This window comes from Microcebus murinus, unplaced genomic scaffold, assembly GCF_040939455.1.
Source record: "Microcebus murinus isolate Inina unplaced genomic scaffold, M.murinus_Inina_mat1.0 scaf017_hap2_Mmur4.0, whole genome shotgun sequence".
Taxonomy (NCBI): domain Eukaryota; kingdom Metazoa; phylum Chordata; class Mammalia; order Primates; family Cheirogaleidae; genus Microcebus; species Microcebus murinus.
In genome coordinates this window covers 184876-207253 of record NW_027438963.1, presented here as the reverse complement: position 1 = coordinate 207253, position 22378 = coordinate 184876, and the positions used below count along the sequence as shown (strand labels likewise).

Genomic DNA, 22378 nt, shown 5'->3' with positions numbered 1-22378 from the left:
CTACCCGGGAGGCTGAGGCAGAAGGATCACTCGAGCCCAGGAGTTTGAAGTTGCTGTGAGCTAGGCTGACGCCACGGCACTCACTCTAGCCTGGGCAACAAACCGAGACTCTGTCTCAAAAAAAAAAAAAAAAATGAATCCGAAGAGAAAAGTAAAAGGAGGCCTGTGGAGCAGGTCTGGGTGTGACTCCGGATCCCCGAACATCAGGTGCCACCACCAAAGATTCCTACGTGTAGCCCATAGAACCCCAAAAGCAACGGGAGGAGTTCTGGTCACATACTCCCTCAAAATGACATCCTGGCCTTCTTCTGGAACTCCCTCCCCTCTCAGACTCTCAAGGTTTCCTCCAGCGTGTCGGCTCCCACAGAGCAGACCTTTGGTCTGAGACCTGACAGTCCAGAAGCCAGGCATGCTGCCGCGTGGCGGCGGTGTCACGGCTCGGGACAAGAGGAGGCCCCACGGTGCGGGCTGGGGCGCCAGGCACCGCGGCGGGCGCCGAGGGTGGGGGTCACCCCCACCCCGGGCCGCCCCCGCACTCCCAGAAACGCGACAGAACCAGAGGCAAAAAAAAAAAAGAAGAAGCCTACGGCACCCGGTATTCCCGGGCGGTCTCCCATCCAAGTTCTAACCAGGCCCGAGCCTGCTTAGCTTCCGAGACCAGACGGGATCGGGCGCGTTCGGGGTGGTGTGGCCGTGGACGGCGGAGGGCGCCCCTGCCCCGCTCAAGAAGCCGAGCCTCTCCGCGCTTCCCCGCCGCCTCCTCCCGCCCCAGGCCCCGCGCCGGGTCGGGCCTGTTGAGTTCGCCGGCCGGGTCCCGCGGGCTCCGAGGGACGGGGGTGACAGGCGGGGCGGGCAGGGAGCGGCGGGCCGGGGTTGGGGGCTGTCTCTGTATACACACACACTCACACGCACTCACTCACTCACTCACACTCACACAAGATGCGCCTCCACGGCTGGACCCGCCAAGGTGGAGACCTTCAAGCCCCCCTCCTCTCCTTGCCTGGCCTCCTTCACCTCCCCGCCCCCCACCCCCAGCGCGCCGGGGCCGCTGACTGCGCACGGGCGGGAGGGGCGGGGCGCTCGCCCTTTGACCCCAGCCAGGGGCGGCCCTCCCCCACAACCCCTTTCAGCTGCGCCCCCCACCCTGTGGCCTGGCGGCCGCCTATTCCCCCGGGCCAGGGCTGGGGCACAGCGCACGGGGGAGGGGAGCCAGTGTATGGGGCGTCTCTCTCTCTCGGGATGTGTCCCATGGGTGGGGTGGGGTGGCGTGGTTTGTGGGGCGCTGAAGAAATCAGTCCCCTCCATCTCCTCCCTCTGGAAAACACCCAAGCCCTTGGAGAACTGCCCGCACCTCTACCTACCGTGGGGGCCGGGACCCTCCTCTGTGTCCTCCTGTGGCCCAGTCCAAGGGGCCTGGGCCTGGCCGGGGCTGCATTGGACCCCAACCACCCTGGCGTGTGGACTCGCCAAAAATCGGCGATTAGATATTGGATTCCAGCGTCATTGAGGTCATTTCACTAATGAGTGCACCGCAAAGAGTTTCCTAATCCATCTGTGAGGGTGGCAACCGAAAGAGAATTTTAGAGCTGACAGAATAGGCGAGGAAAGGCATAGGAGATTTCCACACCCAGTAAGGAAGCCTTTCCCGAAGTGGAAGAAAGAAAGGAGCAAACAGAGACACCGGTAGCCCGCCCGGATCAGAGTCTGCCCCTGAGAGAAAGTACCCTGACCAGGTTCACCCGTGGGTGGGTCGCGAGCTAGCGGCATTCAGAAGAGCGAGGCCCGCAGTCTGTGCAGAAGACACCTGCACTCGGGTGTGTGTGGCGGCACAATTCACAAGCAGCTCCAGATGTTAAACCAAGGAGAAGCCAGGGAGTTCCCAACGCCCCAGGTGTCCTCAGCCCACGACTGGCTGCTGTGGGAATGCGAAGCCCGGCTCCTGGTCTCAGAGCGGGGCAACCAGGAGGTGTGATGTCCACCCCGGCGTTCCCAGGAGGATCAGACTGAAGCTGGGACTTGGCCTGAAAGTGTCCCCTCGCATGGCCACCCCCTTCCCCTTCCTGCTCCTCTACTCCTGGTGCCCCTCCATCCAGGGGCCAGACCTTAAAGAGTCACCCGCAAGAGAATCCTGGTCCCAAAGGAGCCTTCTGGGGGACCCCTGCTGAGAGAGGTTGTGGGCCTGGCCCGCTGGGGCTCTGCCCGACCCAGGGCTGAGAGATGCAACCTCCCAGCTCTGGGTCCCTGCAGGAAGTGTTGGCAAGCACAGGGCCAGTCCTCCAAAGGCCCAGGTGCAGGGAGCCCAGGCCAAGCAGCCTGTGGAAGAAGCCACATGCTGTGCCACCCCGGGGAACACGACTGCAGGCCACGGCCCTTCCCACCTCCTCCTCCTCCTCCTCCTCCTCCTCCTCCTCCTCCTCCCACCCCGCCCCCGCCCCCGCCCCCACATGGCACAGGGCCCAGAGACACCTCAGACACTTGCTACCCAAAGTGCAAAGGGCATCAGTTGCTCCTCCAAACCCCCCCCCCAGCCCAGCAGACCGCGTTGTCCAGCCAGCCCCCGGGCCTCCCTGGGGAGCCCAGCACAAAAGTGCAGACACCCACCGGACCCTCAATCTCAGTTTTCGGATGTTTTTGCCACTCTAAGGACCCGCAGGCCAGCTGGGCCTTCTGGCAGGACAGAGAGCCCCGGAATCCGACGTGGAGAGCTGGGTGTACGTCCCCATGAGGAGGCGGTCCCCACCTCCGCGGCTATCCCCTTGCGGGGAGCGGCAGCCGCGGGGCCTCAGAGAAGACACCAGGCTGGGCCCCCACGGCACAGCGGGAGCACGTCCCCCGCAGGCCACTTAGCGACGGCGGCCAGCCGGCGGACGGTTGGGTTGCGCGAGACGCTGCGGCCGCCCTGCTACCGGGTTCCTGGGAGGGCGTCCTGGAAGCAGCGTCCACACCAAGCCCTTGGAAGGCCCAGGCGACGGAGGAGCCCCGTCAGGCAGGGGCCGAGGACGGTGACGGCCCGGGCGGGGAGGAGCGTGTCAGGCAGGGGCAGAGGACGGTGACAGGTGACAGGCCGGGCGGGAAGGAGTCAGTCAGGCAGGGGCCGTGGAGGAGACGGGCTGGGTAAGGGTTAGGGTTAGTGTCAGGGCACAAGTCACAATCGCAAAGACCTGGAAGCCACCCGAGTGCCCATCGACCCACGAGTGGGTAAGTAAAATGTGGCCCGTGGACACCACGGAGTGCTATTCGGCTATGAGGAGCAGCGGTGAGGGGGCACCTCTCGTGGTTCTCCTGGCCAGAGCTGGAACCCGTTCCAGTAAGCCAAGTATCCCAAGAATGGACACACGAGCACCACGTGCTCGCGCTCACCAGCAAATGGGTACGAACCGATGGACACCTAAGTGGACACAGAGGAATCACCTTCTTCGGGTGGGTGTCGGGCGGGTGGGGGGAGGGGATGGGCATACACATCCATTAGGAATGGGGTGGGTACGCACCGACTGGGGGATGGGCGCACTTGAAGCTCTGACCCGAGGGGGGAGGCTGGGAGAGGGCAACGCACCCGACCTTAACATTGGTGCCCCCACAATATGCTGGAACAACATGAGAGGTAAATGAATAAGAACACGGGGGGGGGGAGGGGGGCACGGGCAACACATGTCACCTTAACACTTGGACTCCCATCATCTGCTTGAAAAGAGAGAGAAAAGAAAATGCAATAATAGAGATAAGAGACACTTTTTAAAAATAATGAATCCGGCCGGGCGCTGTGGCTCACGCCTGTAATCCTAGCTCTTGGGAGGCCGAGGCGGGCGGATTGCTCAAGGTCAGGAGTTCAAAACCAGCCTGAGCAAGAGCGAGACCCCGTCTCTACTATAAATAGAAAGAAATTAATTGGCCAACTGATATATATATAAAAAATTAGCGGGGCATGGTGGCGCATGCCTGCAGTCCCAGCTACCCGGGAGGCTGAGGCAGAAGGATCACTCGAGCCCAGGAGTTTGAAGTTGCTGTGAGCTAGGCTGACGCCACGGCACTCACTCTAGCCTGGGCAACAAACCGAGACTCTGTCTCAAAAAAAAAAAAAAAAATGAATCCGAAGAGAAAAGTAAAAGGAGGCCTGTGGAGCAGGTCTGGGTGTGACTCCGGATCCCCGAACATCAGGTGCCACCACCAAAGATTCCTACGTGTAGCCCATAGAACCCCAAAAGCAACGGGAGGAGTTCTGGTCACATACTCCCTCAAAATGACATCCTGGCCTTCTTCTGGAACTCCCTCCCCTCTCAGACTCTCAAGGTTTCCTCCAGCGTGTCGGCTCCCACAGAGCAGACCTTTGGTCTGAGACCTGACAGTCCAGAAGCCAGGCATGCTGCCGCGTGGCGGCGGTGTCACGGCTCGGGACAAGAGGAGGCCCCACGGTGCGGGCTGGGGCGCCAGGCACCGCGGCGGGCGCCGAGGGTGGGGGTCCCCCCCACCCCGGGCCGCCCCCGCACTCCCAGAAACGCGACAGAACCAGAGGCAAAAAAAAAAAAGAAGAAGCCTACGGCACCCGGTATTCCCGGGCGGTCTCCCATCCAAGTTCTAACCAGGCCCGAGCCTGCTTAGCTTCCGAGACCAGACGGGATCGGGCGCGTTCGGGGTGGTGTGGCCGTGGACGGCGGAGGGCGCCCCTGCCCCGCTCAAGAAGCCGAGCCTCTCCGCGCTTCCCCGCCGCCTCCTCCCGCCCCAGGCCCCGCGCCGGGTCGGGCCTGTTGAGTTCGCCGGCCGGGTCCCGCGGGCTCCGAGGGACGGGGGTGACAGGCGGGGCGGGCAGGGAGCGGCGGGCCGGGGTTGGGGGCTGTCTCTGTATACACACACACTCACACGCACTCACTCACTCACTCACACTCACACAAGATGCGCCTCCACGGCTGGACCCGCCAAGGTGGAGACCTTCAAGCCCCCCTCCTCTCCTTGCCTGGCCTCCTTCACCTCCCCGCCCCCCACCCCCAGCGCGCCGGGGCCGCTGACTGCGCACGGGCGGGAGGGGCGGGGCGCTCGCCCTTTGACCCCAGCCAGGGGCGGCCCTCCCCCACAACCCCTTTCAGCTGCGCCCCCCACCCTGTGGCCTGGCGGCCGCCTATTCCCCCGGGCCAGGGCTGGGGCACAGCGCACGGGGGAGGGGAGCCAGTGTATGGGGCGTCTCTCTCTCTCGGGATGTGTCCCATGGGTGGGGTGGGGTGGCGTGGTTTGTGGGGCGCTGAAGAAATCAGTCCCCTCCATCTCCTCCCTCTGGAAAACACCCAAGCCCTTGGAGAACTGCCCGCACCTCTACCTACCGTGGGGGCCGGGACCCTCCTCTGTGTCCTCCTGTGGCCCAGTCCAAGGGGCCTGGGCCTGGCCGGGGCTGCATTGGACCCCAACCACCCTGGCGTGTGGACTCGCCAAAAATCGGCGATTAGATATTGGATTCCAGCGTCATTGAGGTCATTTCACTAATGAGTGCACCGCAAAGAGTTTCCTAATCCATCTGTGAGGGTGGCAACCGAAAGAGAATTTTAGAGCTGACAGAATAGGCGAGGAAAGGCATAGGAGATTTCCACACCCAGTAAGGAAGCCTTTCCCGAAGTGGAAGAAAGAAAGGAGCAAACAGAGACACCGGTAGCCCGCCCGGATCAGAGTCTGCCCCTGAGAGAAAGTACCCTGACCAGGTTCACCCGTGGGTGGGTCGCGAGCTAGCGGCATTCAGAAGAGCGAGGCCCGCAGTCTGTGCGGAAGACACCTGCACTCGGGTGTGTGTGGCGGCACAATTCACAAGCAGCTCCAGATGTTAAACCAAGGAGAAGCCAGGGAGTTCCCAACGCCCCAGGTGTCCTCAGCCCACGACTGGCTGCTGTGGGAATGCGAAGCCCGGCTCCTGGTCTCAGAGCGGGGCAACCAGGAGGTGTGATGTCCACCCCGGCGTTCCCAGGAGGATCAGACTGAAGCTGGGACTTGGCCTGAAAGTGTCCCCTCGCATGGCCACCCCCTTCCCCTTCCTGCTCCTCTACTCCTGGTGCCCCTCCATCCAGGGGCCAGACCTTAAAGAGTCACCCGCAAGAGAATCCTGGTCCCAAAGGAGCCTTCTGGGGGACCCCTGCTGAGAGAGGTTGTGGGCCTGGCCCGCTGGGGCTCTGCCCGACCCAGGGCTGAGAGATGCAACCTCCCAGCTCTGGGTCCCTGCAGGAAGTGTTGGCAAGCACAGGGCCAGTCCTCCAAAGGCCCAGGTGCAGGGAGCCCAGGCCAAGCAGCCTGTGGAAGAAGCCACATGCTGTGCCACCCCGGGGAACACGACTGCAGGCCACGGCCCTTCCCACCTCCTCCTCCTCCTCCTCCTCCTCCTCCTCCCACCCCGCCCCCGCCCCCGCCCCCACATGGCACAGGGCCCAGAGACACCTCAGACACTTGCTACCCAAAGTGCAAAGGGCATCAGTTGCTCCTCCAAACCCCCCCCCCAGCCCAGCAGACCGCGTTGTCCAGCCAGCCCCCGGGCCTCCCTGGGGAGCCCAGCACAAAAGTGCAGACACCCACCGGACCCTCAATCTCAGTTTTCGGATGTTTTTGCCACTCTAAGGACCCGCAGGCCAGCTGGGCCTTCTGGCAGGACAGAGAGCCCCGGAATCCGACGTGGAGAGCTGGGTGTACGTCCCCATGAGGAGGCGGTCCCCACCTCCGCGGCTATCCCCTTGCGGGGAGCGGCAGCCGCGGGGCCTCAGAGAAGACACCAGGCTGGGCCCCCACGGCACAGCGGGAGCACGTCCCCCGCAGGCCACTTAGCGACGGCGGCCAGCCGGCGGACGGTTGGGTTGCGCGAGACGCTGCGGCCGCCCTGCTACCGGGTTCCTGGGAGGGCGTCCTGGAACCAGCGTCCACACCAAGCCCTTGGAAGGCCCAGGCGACGGAGGAGCCCCGTCAGGCAGGGGCCGAGGACGGTGACGGCCCGGGCGGGGAGGAGCGTGTCAGGCAGGGGCAGAGGACGGTGACAGGTGACAGGCCGGGCGGGAAGGAGTCAGTCAGGCAGGGGCCGTGGAGGAGACGGGCTGGGTAAGGGTTAGGGTTAGTGTCAGGGCACAAGTCACAATCGCAAAGACCTGGAAGCCACCCGAGTGCCCATCGACCCACGAGTGGGTAAGTAAAATGTGGCCCGTGGACACCACGGAGTGCTATTCGGCTATGAGGAGCAGCGGTGAGGGGGCACCTCTCGTGGTTCTCCTGGCCAGAGCTGGAACCCGTTCCAGTAAGCCAAGTATCCCAAGAATGGACACACGAGCACCACGTGCTCGCGCTCACCAGCAAATGGGTACGAACCGATGGACACCTAAGTGGACACAGAGGAATCACCTTCTTCGGGTGGGTGTCGGGCGGGTGGGGGGAGGGGATGGGCATACACATCCATTAGGAATGGGGTGGGTACGCACCGACTGGGGGATGGGCGCACTTGAAGCTCTGACCCGAGGGGGGAGGCTGGGAGAGGGCAACGCACCCGACCTTAACATTGGTGCCCCCACAATATGCTGGAACAACATGAGAGGTAAATGAATAAGAACACGGGGGGGGGAGGGGGGCACGGGCAACACATGTCACCTTAACACTTGGACTCCCATCATCTGCTTGAAAAGAGAGAGAAAAGAAAATGCAATAATAGAGATAAGAGACACTTTTTAAAAATAATGAATCCGGCCGGGCGCTGTGGCTCACGCCTGTAATCCTAGCTCTTGGGAGGCCGAGGCGGGCGGATTGCTCAAGGTCAGGAGTTCAAAACCAGCCTGAGCAAGAGCGAGACCCCGTCTCTACTATAAATAGAAAGAAATTAATTGGCCAACTGATATATATATAAAAAATTAGCGGGGCATGGTGGCGCATGCCTGCAGTCCCAGCTACCCGGGAGGCTGAGGCAGAAGGATCACTCGAGCCCAGGAGTTTGAAGTTGCTGTGAGCTAGGCTGACGCCACGGCACTCACTCTAGCCTGGGCAACAAACCGAGACTCTGTCTCAAAAAAAAAAAAAAAAATGAATCCGAAGAGAAAAGTAAAAGGAGGCCTGTGGAGCAGGTCTGGGTGTGACTCCGGATCCCCGAACATCAGGTGCCACCACCAAAGATTCCTACGTGTAGCCCATAGAACCCCAAAAGCAACGGGAGGAGTTCTGGTCACATACTCCCTCAAAATGACATCCTGGCCTTCTTCTGGAACTCCCTCCCCTCTCAGACTCTCAAGGTTTCCTCCAGCGTGTCGGCTCCCACAGAGCAGACCTTTGGTCTGAGACCTGACAGTCCAGAAGCCAGGCATGCTGCCGCGTGGCGGCGGTGTCACGGCTCGGGACAAGAGGAGGCCCCACGGTGCGGGCTGGGGCGCCAGGCACCGCGGCGGGCGCCGAGGGTGGGGGTCCCCCCCACCCCGGGCCGCCCCCGCACTCCCAGAAACGCGACAGAACCAGAGGCAAAAAAAAAAAAGAAGAAGCCTACGGCACCCGGTATTCCCGGGCGGTCTCCCATCCAAGTTCTAACCAGGCCCGAGCCTGCTTAGCTTCCGAGACCAGACGGGATCGGGCGCGTTCGGGGTGGTGTGGCCGTGGACGGCGGAGGGCGCCCCTGCCCCGCTCAAGAAGCCGAGCCTCTCCGCGCTTCCCCGCCGCCTCCTCCCGCCCCAGGCCCCGCGCCGGGTCGGGCCTGTTGAGTTCGCCGGCCGGGTCCCGCGGGCTCCGAGGGACGGGGGTGACAGGCGGGGCGGGCAGGGAGCGGCGGGCCGGGGTTGGGGGCTGTCTCTGTATACACACACACTCACACGCACTCACTCACTCACTCACACTCACACAAGATGCGCCTCCACGGCTGGACCCGCCAAGGTGGAGACCTTCAAGCCCCCCTCCTCTCCTTGCCTGGCCTCCTTCACCTCCCCGCCCCCCACCCCCAGCGCGCCGGGGCCGCTGACTGCGCACGGGCGGGAGGGGCGGGGCGCTCGCCCTTTGACCCCAGCCAGGGGCGGCCCTCCCCCACAACCCCTTTCAGCTGCGCCCCCCACCCTGTGGCCTGGCGGCCGCCTATTCCCCCGGGCCAGGGCTGGGGCACAGCGCACGGGGGAGGGGAGCCAGTGTATGGGGCGTCTCTCTCTCTCGGGATGTGTCCCATGGGTGGGGTGGGGTGGCGTGGTTTGTGGGGCGCTGAAGAAATCAGTCCCCTCCATCTCCTCCCTCTGGAAAACACCCAAGCCCTTGGAGAACTGCCCGCACCTCTACCTACCGTGGGGGCCGGGACCCTCCTCTGTGTCCTCCTGTGGCCCAGTCCAAGGGGCCTGGGCCTGGCCGGGGCTGCATTGGACCCCAACCACCCTGGCGTGTGGACTCGCCAAAAATCGGCGATTAGATATTGGATTCCAGCGTCATTGAGGTCATTTCACTAATGAGTGCACCGCAAAGAGTTTCCTAATCCATCTGTGAGGGTGGCAACCGAAAGAGAATTTTAGAGCTGACAGAATAGGCGAGGAAAGGCATAGGAGATTTCCACACCCAGTAAGGAAGCCTTTCCCGAAGTGGAAGAAAGAAAGGAGCAAACAGAGACACCGGTAGCCCGCCCGGATCAGAGTCTGCCCCTGAGAGAAAGTACCCTGACCAGGTTCACCCGTGGGTGGGTCGCGAGCTAGCGGCATTCAGAAGAGCGAGGCCCGCAGTCTGTGCGGAAGACACCTGCACTCGGGTGTGTGTGGCGGCACAATTCACAAGCAGCTCCAGATGTTAAACCAAGGAGAAGCCAGGGAGTTCCCAACGCCCCAGGTGTCCTCAGCCCACGACTGGCTGCTGTGGGAATGCGAAGCCCGGCTCCTGGTCTCAGAGCGGGGCAACCAGGAGGTGTGATGTCCACCCCGGCGTTCCCAGGAGGATCAGACTGAAGCTGGGACTTGGCCTGAAAGTGTCCCCTCGCATGGCCACCCCCTTCCCCTTCCTGCTCCTCTACTCCTGGTGCCCCTCCATCCAGGGGCCAGACCTTAAAGAGTCACCCGCAAGAGAATCCTGGTCCCAAAGGAGCCTTCTGGGGGACCCCTGCTGAGAGAGGTTGTGGGCCTGGCCCGCTGGGGCTCTGCCCGACCCAGGGCTGAGAGATGCAACCTCCCAGCTCTGGGTCCCTGCAGGAAGTGTTGGCAAGCACAGGGCCAGTCCTCCAAAGGCCCAGGTGCAGGGAGCCCAGGCCAAGCAGCCTGTGGAAGAAGCCACATGCTGTGCCACCCCGGGGAACACGACTGCAGGCCACGGCCCTTCCCACCTCCTCCTCCTCCTCCTCCTCCTCCTCCTCCCACCCCGCCCCCGCCCCCGCCCCCACATGGCACAGGGCCCAGAGACACCTCAGACACTTGCTACCCAAAGTGCAAAGGGCATCAGTTGCTCCTCCAAACCCCCCCCCCAGCCCAGCAGACCGCGTTGTCCAGCCAGCCCCCGGGCCTCCCTGGGGAGCCCAGCACAAAAGTGCAGACACCCACCGGACCCTCAATCTCAGTTTTCGGATGTTTTTGCCACTCTAAGGACCCGCAGGCCAGCTGGGCCTTCTGGCAGGACAGAGAGCCCCGGAATCCGACGTGGAGAGCTGGGTGTACGTCCCCATGAGGAGGCGGTCCCCACCTCCGCGGCTATCCCCTTGCGGGGAGCGGCAGCCGCGGGGCCTCAGAGAAGACACCAGGCTGGGCCCCCACGGCACAGCGGGAGCACGTCCCCCGCAGGCCACTTAGCGACGGCGGCCAGCCGGCGGACGGTTGGGTTGCGCGAGACGCTGCGGCCGCCCTGCTACCGGGTTCCTGGGAGGGCGTCCTGGAACCAGCGTCCACACCAAGCCCTTGGAAGGCCCAGGCGACGGAGGAGCCCCGTCAGGCAGGGGCCGAGGACGGTGACGGCCCGGGCGGGGAGGAGCGTGTCAGGCAGGGGCAGAGGACGGTGACAGGTGACAGGCCGGGCGGGAAGGAGTCAGTCAGGCAGGGGCCGTGGAGGAGACGGGCTGGGTAAGGGTTAGGGTTAGTGTCAGGGCACAAGTCACAATCGCAAAGACCTGGAAGCCACCCGAGTGCCCATCGACCCACGAGTGGGTAAGTAAAATGTGGCCCGTGGACACCACGGAGTGCTATTCGGCTATGAGGAGCAGCGGTGAGGGGGCACCTCTCGTGGTTCTCCTGGCCAGAGCTGGAACCCGTTCCAGTAAGCCAAGTATCCCAAGAATGGACACACGAGCACCACGTGCTCGCGCTCACCAGCAAATGGGTACGAACCGATGGACACCTAAGTGGACACAGAGGAATCACCTTCTTCGGGTGGGTGTCGGGCGGGTGGGGGGAGGGGATGGGCATACACATCCATTAGGAATGGGGTGGGTACGCACCGACTGGGGGATGGGCGCACTTGAAGCTCTGACCCGAGGGGGGAGGCTGGGAGAGGGCAACGCACCCGACCTTAACATTGGTGCCCCCACAATATGCTGGAACAACATGAGAGGTAAATGAATAAGAACACGGGGGGGGGAGGGGGGCACGGGCAACACATGTCACCTTAACACTTGGACTCCCATCATCTGCTTGAAAAGAGAGAGAAAAGAAAATGCAATAATAGAGATAAGAGACACTTTTTAAAAATAATGAATCCGGCCGGGCGCTGTGGCTCACGCCTGTAATCCTAGCTCTTGGGAGGCCGAGGCGGGCGGATTGCTCAAGGTCAGGAGTTCAAAACCAGCCTGAGCAAGAGCGAGACCCCGTCTCTACTATAAATAGAAAGAAATTAATTGGCCAACTGATATATATATAAAAAATTAGCGGGGCATGGTGGCGCATGCCTGCAGTCCCAGCTACCCGGGAGGCTGAGGCAGAAGGATCACTCGAGCCCAGGAGTTTGAAGTTGCTGTGAGCTAGGCTGACGCCACGGCACTCACTCTAGCCTGGGCAACAAACCGAGACTCTGTCTCAAAAAAAAAAAAAAAAATGAATCCGAAGAGAAAAGTAAAAGGAGGCCTGTGGAGCAGGTCTGGGTGTGACTCCGGATCCCCGAACATCAGGTGCCACCACCAAAGATTCCTACGTGTAGCCCATAGAACCCCAAAAGCAACGGGAGGAGTTCTGGTCACATACTCCCTCAAAATGACATCCTGGCCTTCTTCTGGAACTCCCTCCCCTCTCAGACTCTCAAGGTTTCCTCCAGCGTGTCGGCTCCCACAGAGCAGACCTTTGGTCTGAGACCTGACTGTCCAGAAGCCAGGCATGCTGCCGCATGGCGGCGGTGTCACGGCTCGGGACAAGAGGAGGCCCCACGGTGCGGGCTGGGGCGCCAGGCACCGCGGCGGGCGCCGAGGGTGGGGGTCCCCCCACCCCGGGCCGCCCCCGCACTCCCAGAAACGCGACAGAACCAGAGGCAAAAAAAAAAAGAAGAAGCCTACGGCACCCGGTATTCCCGGGCGGTCTCCCATCCAAGTTCTAACCAGGCCCGAGCCTGCTTAGCTTCCGAGACCAGACGGGATCGGGCGCGTTCGGGGTGGTGTGGCCGTGGACGGCGGAGGGCGCCCCTGCCCCGCTCAAGAAGCCGAGCCTCTCCGCGCTTCCCCGCCGCCTCCTCCCGCCCCAGGCCCCGCGCCGGGTCGGGCCTGTTGAGTTCGCCGGCCGGGTCCCGCGGGCTCCGAGGGACGGGGGTGACAGGCGGGGCGGGCAGGGAGCGGCGGGCCGGGGTTGGGGGCTGTCTCTGTATACACACACACTCACACGCACTCACTCACTCACTCACACTCACACAAGATGCGCCTCCACGGCTGGACCCGCCAAGGTGGAGACCTTCAAGCCCCCCTCCTCTCCTTGCCTGGCCTCCTTCACCTCCCCGCCCCCCACCCCCAGCGCGCCGGGGCCGCTGACTGCGCACGGGCGGGAGGGGCGGGGCGCTCGCCCTTTGACCCCAGCCAGGGGCGGCCCTCCCCCACAACCCCTTTCAGCTGCGCCCCCCACCCTGTGGCCTGGCGGCCGCCTATTCCCCCGGGCCAGGGCTGGGGCACAGCGCACGGGGGAGGGGAGCCAGTGTATGGGGCGTCTCTCTCTCTCGGGATGTGTCCCATGGGTGGGGTGGGGTGGCGTGGTTTGTGGGGCGCTGAAGAAATCAGTCCCCTCCATCTCCTCCCTCTGGAAAACACCCAAGCCCTTGGAGAACTGCCCGCACCTCTACCTACCGTGGGGGCCGGGACCCTCCTCTGTGTCCTCCTGTGGCCCAGTCCAAGGGGCCTGGGCCTGGCCGGGGCTGCATTGGACCCCAACCACCCTGGCGTGTGGACTCGCCAAAAATCGGCGATTAGATATTGGATTCCAGCGTCATTGAGGTCATTTCACTAATGAGTGCACCGCAAAGAGTTTCCTAATCCATCTGTGAGGGTGGCAACCGAAAGAGAATTTTAGAGCTGACAGAATAGGCGAGGAAAGGCATAGGAGATTTCCACACCCAGTAAGGAAGCCTTTCCCGAAGTGGAAGAAAGAAAGGAGCAAACAGAGACACCGGTAGCCCGCCCGGATCAGAGTCTGCCCCTGAGAGAAAGTACCCTGACCAGGTTCACCCGTGGGTGGGTCGCGAGCTAGCGGCATTCAGAAGAGCGAGGCCCGCAGTCTGTGCAGAAGACACCTGCACTCGGGTGTGTGTGGCGGCACAATTCACAAGCAGCTCCAGATGTTAAACCAAGGAGAAGCCAGGGAGTTCCCAACGCCCCAGGTGTCCTCAGCCCACGACTGGCTGCTGTGGGAATGCGAAGCCCGGCTCCTGGTCTCAGAGCGGGGCAACCAGGAGGTGTGATGTCCACCCCGGCGTTCCCAGGAGGATCAGACTGAAGCTGGGACTTGGCCTGAAAGTGTCCCCTCGCATGGCCACCCCCTTCCCCTTCCTGCTCCTCTACTCCTGGTGCCCCTCCATCCAGGGGCCAGACCTTAAAGAGTCACCCGCAAGAGAATCCTGGTCCCAAAGGAGCCTTCTGGGGGACCCCTGCTGAGAGAGGTTGTGGGCCTGGCCCGCTGGGGCTCTGCCCGACCCAGGGCTGAGAGATGCAACCTCCCAGCTCTGGGTCCCTGCAGGAAGTGTTGGCAAGCACAGGGCCAGTCCTCCAAAGGCCCAGGTGCAGGGAGCCCAGGCCAAGCAGCCTGTGGAAGAAGCCACATGCTGTGCCACCCCGGGGAACACGACTGCAGGCCACGGCCCTTCCCACCTCCTCCTCCTCCTCCTCCTCCTCCTCCTCCTCCTCCTCCTCCTCCTCCCACCCCGCCCCCGCCCCCGCCCCCACATGGCACAGGGCCCAGAGACACCTCAGACACTTGCTACCCAAAGTGCAAAGGGCATCAGTTGCTCCTCCAAACCCCCCCCCCCAGCCCAGCAGACCGCGTTGTCCAGCCAGCCCCCGGGCCTCCCTGGGGAGCCCAGCACAAAAGTGCAGACACCCACCGGACCCTCAATCTCAGTTTTCGGATGTTTTTGCCACTCTAAGGACCCGCAGGCCAGCTGGGCCTTCTGGCAGGACAGAGAGCCCCGGAATCCGACGTGGAGAGCTGGGTGTACGTCCCCATGAGGAGGCGGTCCCCACCTCCGCGGCTATCCCCTTGCGGGGAGCGGCAGCCGCGGGGCCTCAGAGAAGACACCAGGCTGGGCCCCCACGGCACAGCGGGAGCACGTCCCCCGCAGGCCACTTAGCGACGGCGGCCAGCCGGCGGACGGTTGGGTTGCGCGAGACGCTGCGGCCGCCCTGCTACCGGGTTCCTGGGAGGGCGTCCTGGAACCAGCGTCCACACCAAGCCCTTGGAAGGCCCAGGCGACGGAGGAGCCCCGTCAGGCAGGGGCCGAGGACGGTGACGGCCCGGGCGGGGAGGAGCGTGTCAGGCAGGGGCAGAGGACGGTGACAGGTGACAGGCCGGGCGGGAAGGAGTCAGTCAGGCAGGGGCCGTGGAGGAGACGGGCTGGGTAAGGGTTAGGGTTCGTGTCAGGGCACAAGTCACAATCGCAAAGACCTGGAAGCCACCCGAGTGCCCATCGACCCACGAGTGGGTAAATAAAATGTGGCGCGTGGACACCACGGAGTGCTATTCGGCTATGAGGAGCAGCGGTGAGGGGGCACCTCTCGTGGTTCTCCTGGCCAGAGCTGGAACCCGTTCCAGTAAGCCAAGTATCCCAAGAATGGACACACGAGCACCACGTGCTCGCGCTCACCAGCAAATGGGTACGAACCGATGGACACCTAAGTGGACACAGAGGAATCACCTTCTTCGGGTGGGTGTCGGGCGGGTGGGGGGAGGGGATGGGCATACACATCCATTAGGAATGGGGTGGGTACGCACCGACTGGGGGATGGGCGCACTTGAAGCTCTGACCCGAGGGGGGAGGCTGGGAGAGGGCAACGCACCCGACCTTAACATTGGTGCCCCCACAATATGCTGGAACAACATGAGAGGTAAATGAATAAGAACACGGGGGGGGGAGGGGGGCACGGGCAACACATGTCACCTTAACACTTGGACTCCCATCATCTGCTTGAAAAGAGAGAGAAAAGAAAATGCAATAATAGAGATAAGAGACACTTTTTAAAAATAATGAATCCGGCCGGGCGCTGTGGCTCACGCCTGTAATCCTAGCTCTTGGGAGGCCGAGGCGGGCGGATTGCTCAAGGTCAGGAGTTCAAAACCAGCCTGAGCAAGAGCGAGACCCCGTCTCTACTATAAATAGAAAGAAATTAATTGGCCAACTGATATATATATAAAAAATTAGCGGGGCATGGTGGCGCATGCCTGCAGTCCCAGCTACCCGGGAGGCTGAGGCAGAAGGATCACTCGAGCCCAGGAGTTTGAAGTTGCTGTGAGCTAGGCTGACGCCACGGCACTCACTCTAGCCTGGGCAACAAACCGAGACTCTGTCTCAAAAAAAAAAAAAAAATGAATCCGAAGAGAAAAGTAAAAGGAGGCCTGTGGAGCAGGTCTGGGTGTGACTCCGGATCCCCGAACATCAGGTGCCACCACCAAAGATTCCTACGTGTAGCCCATAGAACCCCAAAAGCAACGGGAGGAGTTCTGGTCACATACTCCCTCAAAATGACATCCTGGCCTTCTTCTGGAACTCCCTCCCCTCTCAGACTCTCAAGGTTTCCTCCAGCGTGTCGGCTCCCACAGAGCAGACCTTTGGTCTGAGACCTGACAGTCCAGAAGCCAGGCATGCTGCCGCGTGGCGGCGGTGTCACGGCTCGGGACAAGAGGAGGCCCCACGGTGCGGGCTGGGGCGCCAGGCACCGCGGCGGGCGCCGAGGGTGGGGGTCCCCCCCACCCCGGGCCGCCCCCGCACTCCCAGAAACGCGACAGAACCAGAGGCAAAAAAAAAAAAGAAGAAGCCTACGGCACCCGGTATTCCCGGGCGGTCTCCCATCCAAGTTCTAACCAGGCCCGAGCCTGCTTAGCTTCCGAGACCAGACGGGATCGGGCGCGTTCGGGGTGGTGTGGCCGTGGACGGCGGAGGGCGCCCCTGCCCCGCTCAAGAAGCCGAGCCTCTCCGCGCTTCCCCGCCGCCTCCTCCCGCCCCAGGCCCCGCGCCGGGTCGGGCCTGTTGAGTTCGCCGGCCGGGTCCCGCGGGCTCCGAGGGACGGGGGTGACAGGCGGGGCGGGCAGGGAGCGGCGGGCCGGGGTTGGGGGCTGTCTCTGTATACACACACACTCACACGCACTCACTCACTCACTCACACTCACACAAGATGCGCCTCCACGGCTGGACCCGCCAAGGTGGAGACCTTCAAGCCCCCCTCCTCTCCTTGCCTGGCCTCCTTCACCTCCCCGCCCCCCACCCCCAGCGCGCCGGGGCCGCTGACTGCGCACGGGCGGGAGGGGCGGGGCGCTCGCCCTTTGACCCCAGCCAGGGGCGGCCCTCCCCCACAACCCCTTTCAGCTGCGCCCCCCACCCTGTGGCCTGGCGGCCGCCTATTCCCCCGGGCCAGGGCTGGGGCACAGCGCACGGGGGAGGGGAGCCAGTGTATGGGGCGTCTCTCTCTCTCGGGATGTGTCCCATGGGTGGGGTGGGGTGGCGTGGTTTGTGGGGCGCTGAAGAAATCAGTCCCCTCCATCTCCTCCCTCTGGAAAACACCCAAGCCCTTGGAGAACTGCCCGCACCTCTACCTACCGTGGGGGCCGGGACCCTCCTCTGTGTCCTCCTGTGGCCCAGTCCAAGGGGCCTGGGCCTGGCCGGGGCTGCATTGGACCCCAACCACCCTGGCGTGTGGACTCGCCAAAAATCGGCGATTAGATATTGGATTCCAGCGTCATTGAGGTCATTTCACTAATGAGTGCACCGCAAAGAGTTTCCTAATCCATCTGTGAGGGTGGCAACCGAAAGAGAATTTTAGAGCTGACAGAATAGGCGAGGAAAGGCATAGGAGATTTCCACACCCAGTAAGGAAGCCTTTCCCGAAGTGGAAGAAAGAAAGGAGCAAACAGAGACACCGGTAGCCCGCCCGGATCAGAGTCTGCCCCTGAGAGAAAGTACCCTGACCAGGTTCACCCGTGGGTGGGTCGCGAGCTAGCGGCATTCAGAAGAGCGAGGCCCGCAGTCTGTGCGGAAGACACCTGCACTCGGGTGTGTGTGGCGGCACAATTCACAAGCAGCTCCAGATGTTAAACCAAGGAGAAGCCAGGGAGTTCCCAACGCCCCAGGTGTCCTCAGCCCACGACTGGCTGCTGTGGGAATGCGAAGCCCGGCTCCTGGTCTCAGAGCGGGGCAACCAGGAGGTGTGATGTCCACCCCGGCGTTCCCAGGAGGATCAGACTGAAGCTGGGACTTGGCCTGAAAGTGTCCCCTCGCATGGCCACCCCCTTCCCCTTCCTGCTCCTCTACTCCTGGTGCCCCTCCATCCAGGGGCCAGACCTTAAAGAGTCACCCGCAAGAGAATCCTGGTCCCAAAGGAGCCTTCTGGGGGACCCCTGCTGAGAGAGGTTGTGGGCCTGGCCCGCTGGGGCTCTGCCCGACCCAGGGCTGAGAGATGCAACCTCCCAGCTCTGGGTCCCTGCAGGAAGTGTTGGCAAGCACAGGGCCAGTCCTCCAAAGGCCCAGGTGCAGGGAGCCCAGGCCAAGCAGCCTGTGGAAGAAGCCACATGCTGTGCCACCCCGGGGAACACGACTGCAGGCCACGGCCCTTCCCACCTCCTCCTCCTCCTCCTCCTCCTCCTCCTCCTCCTCCTCCTCCCACCCCGCCCCCGCCCCCGCCCCCACATGGCACAGGGCCCAGAGACACCTCAGACACTTGCTACCCAAAGTGCAAAGGGCATCAGTTGCTCCTCCAAACCCCCCCCCCAGCCCAGCAGACCGCGTTGTCCAGCCAGCCCCCGGGCCTCCCTGGGGAGCCCAGCACAAAAGTGCAGACACCCACCGGACCCTCAATCTCAGTTTTCGGATGTTTTTGCCACTCTAAGGACCCGCAGGCCAGCTGGGCCTTCTGGCAGGACAGAGAGCCCCGGAATCCGACGTGGAGAGCTGGGTGTACGTCCCCATGAGGAGGCGGTCCCCACCTCCGCGGCTATCCCCTTGCGGGGAGCGGCAGCCGCGGGGCCTCAGAGAAGACACCAGGCTGGGCCCCCACGGCACAGCGGGAGCACGTCCCCCGCAGGCCACTTAGCGACGGCGGCCAGCCGGCGGACGGTTGGGTTGCGCGAGACGCTGCGGCCGCCCTGCTACCGGGTTCCTGGGAGGGCGTCCTGGAACCAGCGTCCACACCAAGCCCTTGGAAGGCCCAGGCGACGGAGGAGCCCCGTCAGGCAGGGGCCGAGGACGGTGACGGCCCGGGCGGGGAGGAGCGTGTCAGGCAGGGGCAGAGGACGGTGACAGGTGACAGGCCGGGCGGGAAGGAGTCAGTCAGGCAGGGGCCGTGGAGGAGACGGGCTGGGTAAGGGTTAGGGTTAGTGTCAGGGCACAAGTCACAATCGCAAAGACCTGGAAGCCACCCGAGTGCCCATCGACCCACGAGTGGGTAAGTAAAATGTGGCCCGTGGACACCACGGAGTGCTATTCGGCTATGAGGAGCAGCGGTGAGGGGGCACCTCTCGTGGTTCTCCTGGCCAGAGCTGGAACCCGTTCCAGTAAGCCAAGTATCCCAAGAATGGACACACGAGCACCACGTGCTCGCGCTCACCAGCAAATGGGTACGAACCGATGGACACCTAAGTGGACACAGAGGAATCACCTTCTTCGGGTGGGTGTCGGGCGGGTGGGGGGAGGGGATGGGCATACACATCCATTAGGAATGGGGTGGGTACGCACCGACTGGGGGATGGGCGCACTTGAAGCTCTGACCCGAGGGGGGAGGCTGGGAGAGGGCAACGCACCCGACCTTAACATTGGTGCCCCCACAATATGCTGGAACAACATGAGAGGTAAATGAATAAGAACACGGGGGGGGGAGGGGGGCACGGGCAACACATGTCACCTTAACACTTGGACTCCCATCATCTGCTTGAAAAGAGAGAGAAAAGAAAATGCAATAATAGAGATAAGAGACACTTTTTAAAAATAATGAATCCGGCCGGGCGCTGTGGCTCACGCCTGTAATCCTAGCTCTTGGGAGGCCGAGGCGGGCGGATTGCTCAAGGTCAGGAGTTCAAAACCAGCCTGAGCAAGAGCGAGACCCCGTCTCTACTATAAATAGAAAGAAATTAATTGGCCAACTGATATATATATAAAAAATTAGCGGGGCATGGTGGCGCATGCCTGCAGTCCCAGCTACCCGGGAGGCTGAGGCAGAAGGATCACTCGAGCCCAGGAGTTTGAAGTTGCTGTGAGCTAGGCTGACGCCACGGCACTCACTCTAGCCTGGGCAACAAACCGAGACTCTGTCTCAAAAAAAAAAAAAAAAATGAATCCGAAGAGAAAAGTAAAAGGAGGCCTGTGGAGCAGGTCTGGGTGTGACTCCGGATCCCCGAACATCAGGTGCCACCACCAAAGATTCCTACGTGTAGCCCATAGAACCCCAAAAGCAACGGGAGGAGTTCTGGTCACATACTCCCTCAAAATGACATCCTGGCCTTCTTCTGGAACTCCCTCCCCTCTCAGACTCTCAAGGTTTCCTCCAGCGTGTCGGCTCCCACAGAGCAGACCTTTGGTCTGAGACCTGACTGTCCAGAAGCCAGGCATGCTGCCGCGTGGCGGCGGTGTCACGGCTCGGGACAAGAGGAGGCCCCACGGTGCGGGCTGGGGCGCCAGGCACCGCGGCGGGCGCCGAGGGTGGGGGTCCCCCCACCCCGGGCCGCCCCCGCACTCCCAGAAACGCGACAGAACCAGAGGCAAAAAAAAAAAGAAGAAGCCTACGGCACCCGGTATTCCCGGGCGGTCTCCCATCCAAGTTCTAACCAGGCCCGAGCCTGCTTAGCTTCCGAGACCAGACGGGATCGGGCGCGTTCGGGGTGGTGTGGCCGTGGACGGCGGAGGGCGCCCCTGCCCCGCTCAAGAAGCCGAGCCTCTCCGCGCTTCCCCGCCGCCTCCTCCCGCCCCAGGCCCCGCGCCGGGTCGGGCCTGTTGAGTTCGCCGGCCGGGTCCCGCGGGCTCCGAGGGACGAAGGTGACAGGCGGGGCGGGCAGGGAGCGGCGGGCCGGGGTTGGGGGCTGTCTCTGTATACACACACACTCACACGCACTCACTCACTCACTCACACTCACACAAGATGCGCCTCCACGGCTGGACCCGCCAAGGTGGAGACCTTCAAGCCCCCCTCCTCTCCTTGCCTGGCCTCCTTCACCTCCCCGCCCCCCACCCCCAGCGCGCCGGGGCCGCTGACTGCGCACGGGCGGGAGGGGCGGGGCGCTCGCCCTTTGACCCCAGCCAGGGGCGGCCCTCCCCCACAACCCCTTTCAGCTGCGCCCCCCACCCTGTGGCCTGGCGGCCGCCTATTCCCCCGGGCCAGGGCTGGGGCACAGCGCACGGGGGAGGGGAGCCAGTGTATGGGGCGTCTCTCTCTCTCGGGATGTGTCCCATGGGTGGGGTGGGGTGGCGTGGTTTGTGGGGCGCTGAAGAAATCAGTCCCCTCCATCTCCTCCCTCTGGAAAACACCCAAGCCCTTGGAGAACTGCCCGCACCTCTACCTACCGTGGGGGCCGGGACCCTCCTCTGTGTCCTCCTGTGGCCCAGTCCAAGGGGCCTGGGCCTGGCCGGGGCTGCATTGGACCCCAACCACCCTGGCGTGTGGACTCGCCAAAAATCGGCGATTAGATATTGGATTCCAGCGTCATTGAGGTCATTTCACTAATGAGTGCACCGCAAAGAGTTTCCTAATCCATCTGTGAGGGTGGCAACCGAAAGAGAATTTTAGAGCTGACAGAATAGGCGAGGAAAGGCATAGGAGATTTCCACACCCAGTAAGGAAGCCTTTCCCGAAGTGGAAGAAAGAAAGGAGCAAACAGAGACACCGGTAGCCCGCCCGGATCAGAGTCTGCCCCTGAGAGAAAGTACCCTGACCAGGTTCACCCGTGGGTGGGTCGCGAGCTAGCGGCATTCAGAAGAGCGAGGCCCGCAGTCTGTGCGGAAGACACCTGCACTCGGGTGTGTGTGGCGGCACAATTCACAAGCAGCTCCAGATGTTAAACCAAGGAGAAGCCAGGGAGTTCCCAACGCCCCAGGTGTCCTCAGCCCACGACTGGCTGCTGTGGGAATGCGAAGCCCGGCTCCTGGTCTCAGAGCGGGGCAACCAGGAGGTGTGATGTCCACCCCGGCGTTCCCAGGAGGATCAGACTGAAGCTGGGACTTGGCCTGAAAGTGTCCCCTCGCATGGCCACCCCCTTCCCCTTCCTGCTCCTCTACTCCTGGTGCCCCTCCATCCAGGGGCCAGACCTTAAAGAGTCACCCGCAAGAGAATCCTGGTCCCAAAGGAGCCTTCTGGGGGACCCCTGCTGAGAGAGGTTGTGGGCCTGGCCCGCTGGGGCTCTGCCCGACCCAGGGCTGAGAGATGCAACCTCCCAGCTCTGGGTCCCTGCAGGAAGTGTTGGCAAGCACAGGGCCAGTCCTCCAAAGGCCCAGGTGCAGGGAGCCCAGGCCAAGCAGCCTGTGGAAGAAGCCACATGCTGTGCCACCCCGGGGAACACGACTGCAGGCCACGGCCCTTCCCACCTCCTCCTCCTCCTCCTCCTCCTCCTCCTCCTCCTCCTCCTCCTCCTCCCACCCCGCCCCCGCCCCCGCCCCCACATGGCACAGGGCCCAGAGACACCTCAGACACTTGCTACCCAAAGTGCAAAGGGCATCAGTTGCTCCTCCAAACCCCCCCCCCCAGCCCAGCAGACCGCGTTGTCCAGCCAGCCCCCGGGCCTCCCTGGGGAGCCCAGCACAAAAGTGCAGACACCCACCGGACCCTCAATCTCAGTTTTCGGATGTTTTTGCCACTCTA

The 22378-nt window shown here is 63.0% G+C and overlaps 6 pseudogenes; all 6 read right to left on the bottom strand.

The window, feature by feature from the left end:
* Positions 1 to 580: 580 nt before the first annotated feature.
* On the bottom strand, positions 581 to 699 carry LOC142867469 (uncharacterized; annotated as a pseudogene).
* A 3829-nt stretch (positions 700 to 4528) lies between these two features.
* On the bottom strand, positions 4529 to 4647 carry LOC142867467 (uncharacterized; annotated as a pseudogene).
* A 3819-nt stretch (positions 4648 to 8466) lies between these two features.
* LOC142867466 (uncharacterized) lies at positions 8467 to 8585 on the bottom strand (annotated as a pseudogene).
* Positions 8586 to 12402: 3817 nt separating this feature from the next.
* LOC142867465 (uncharacterized) lies at positions 12403 to 12521 on the bottom strand (annotated as a pseudogene).
* Positions 12522 to 16358: 3837 nt separating this feature from the next.
* On the bottom strand, positions 16359 to 16477 carry LOC142867464 (uncharacterized; annotated as a pseudogene).
* Positions 16478 to 20306: 3829 nt separating this feature from the next.
* LOC142867463 (uncharacterized) lies at positions 20307 to 20425 on the bottom strand (annotated as a pseudogene).
* Positions 20426 to 22378: the final 1953 nt, after the last annotated feature.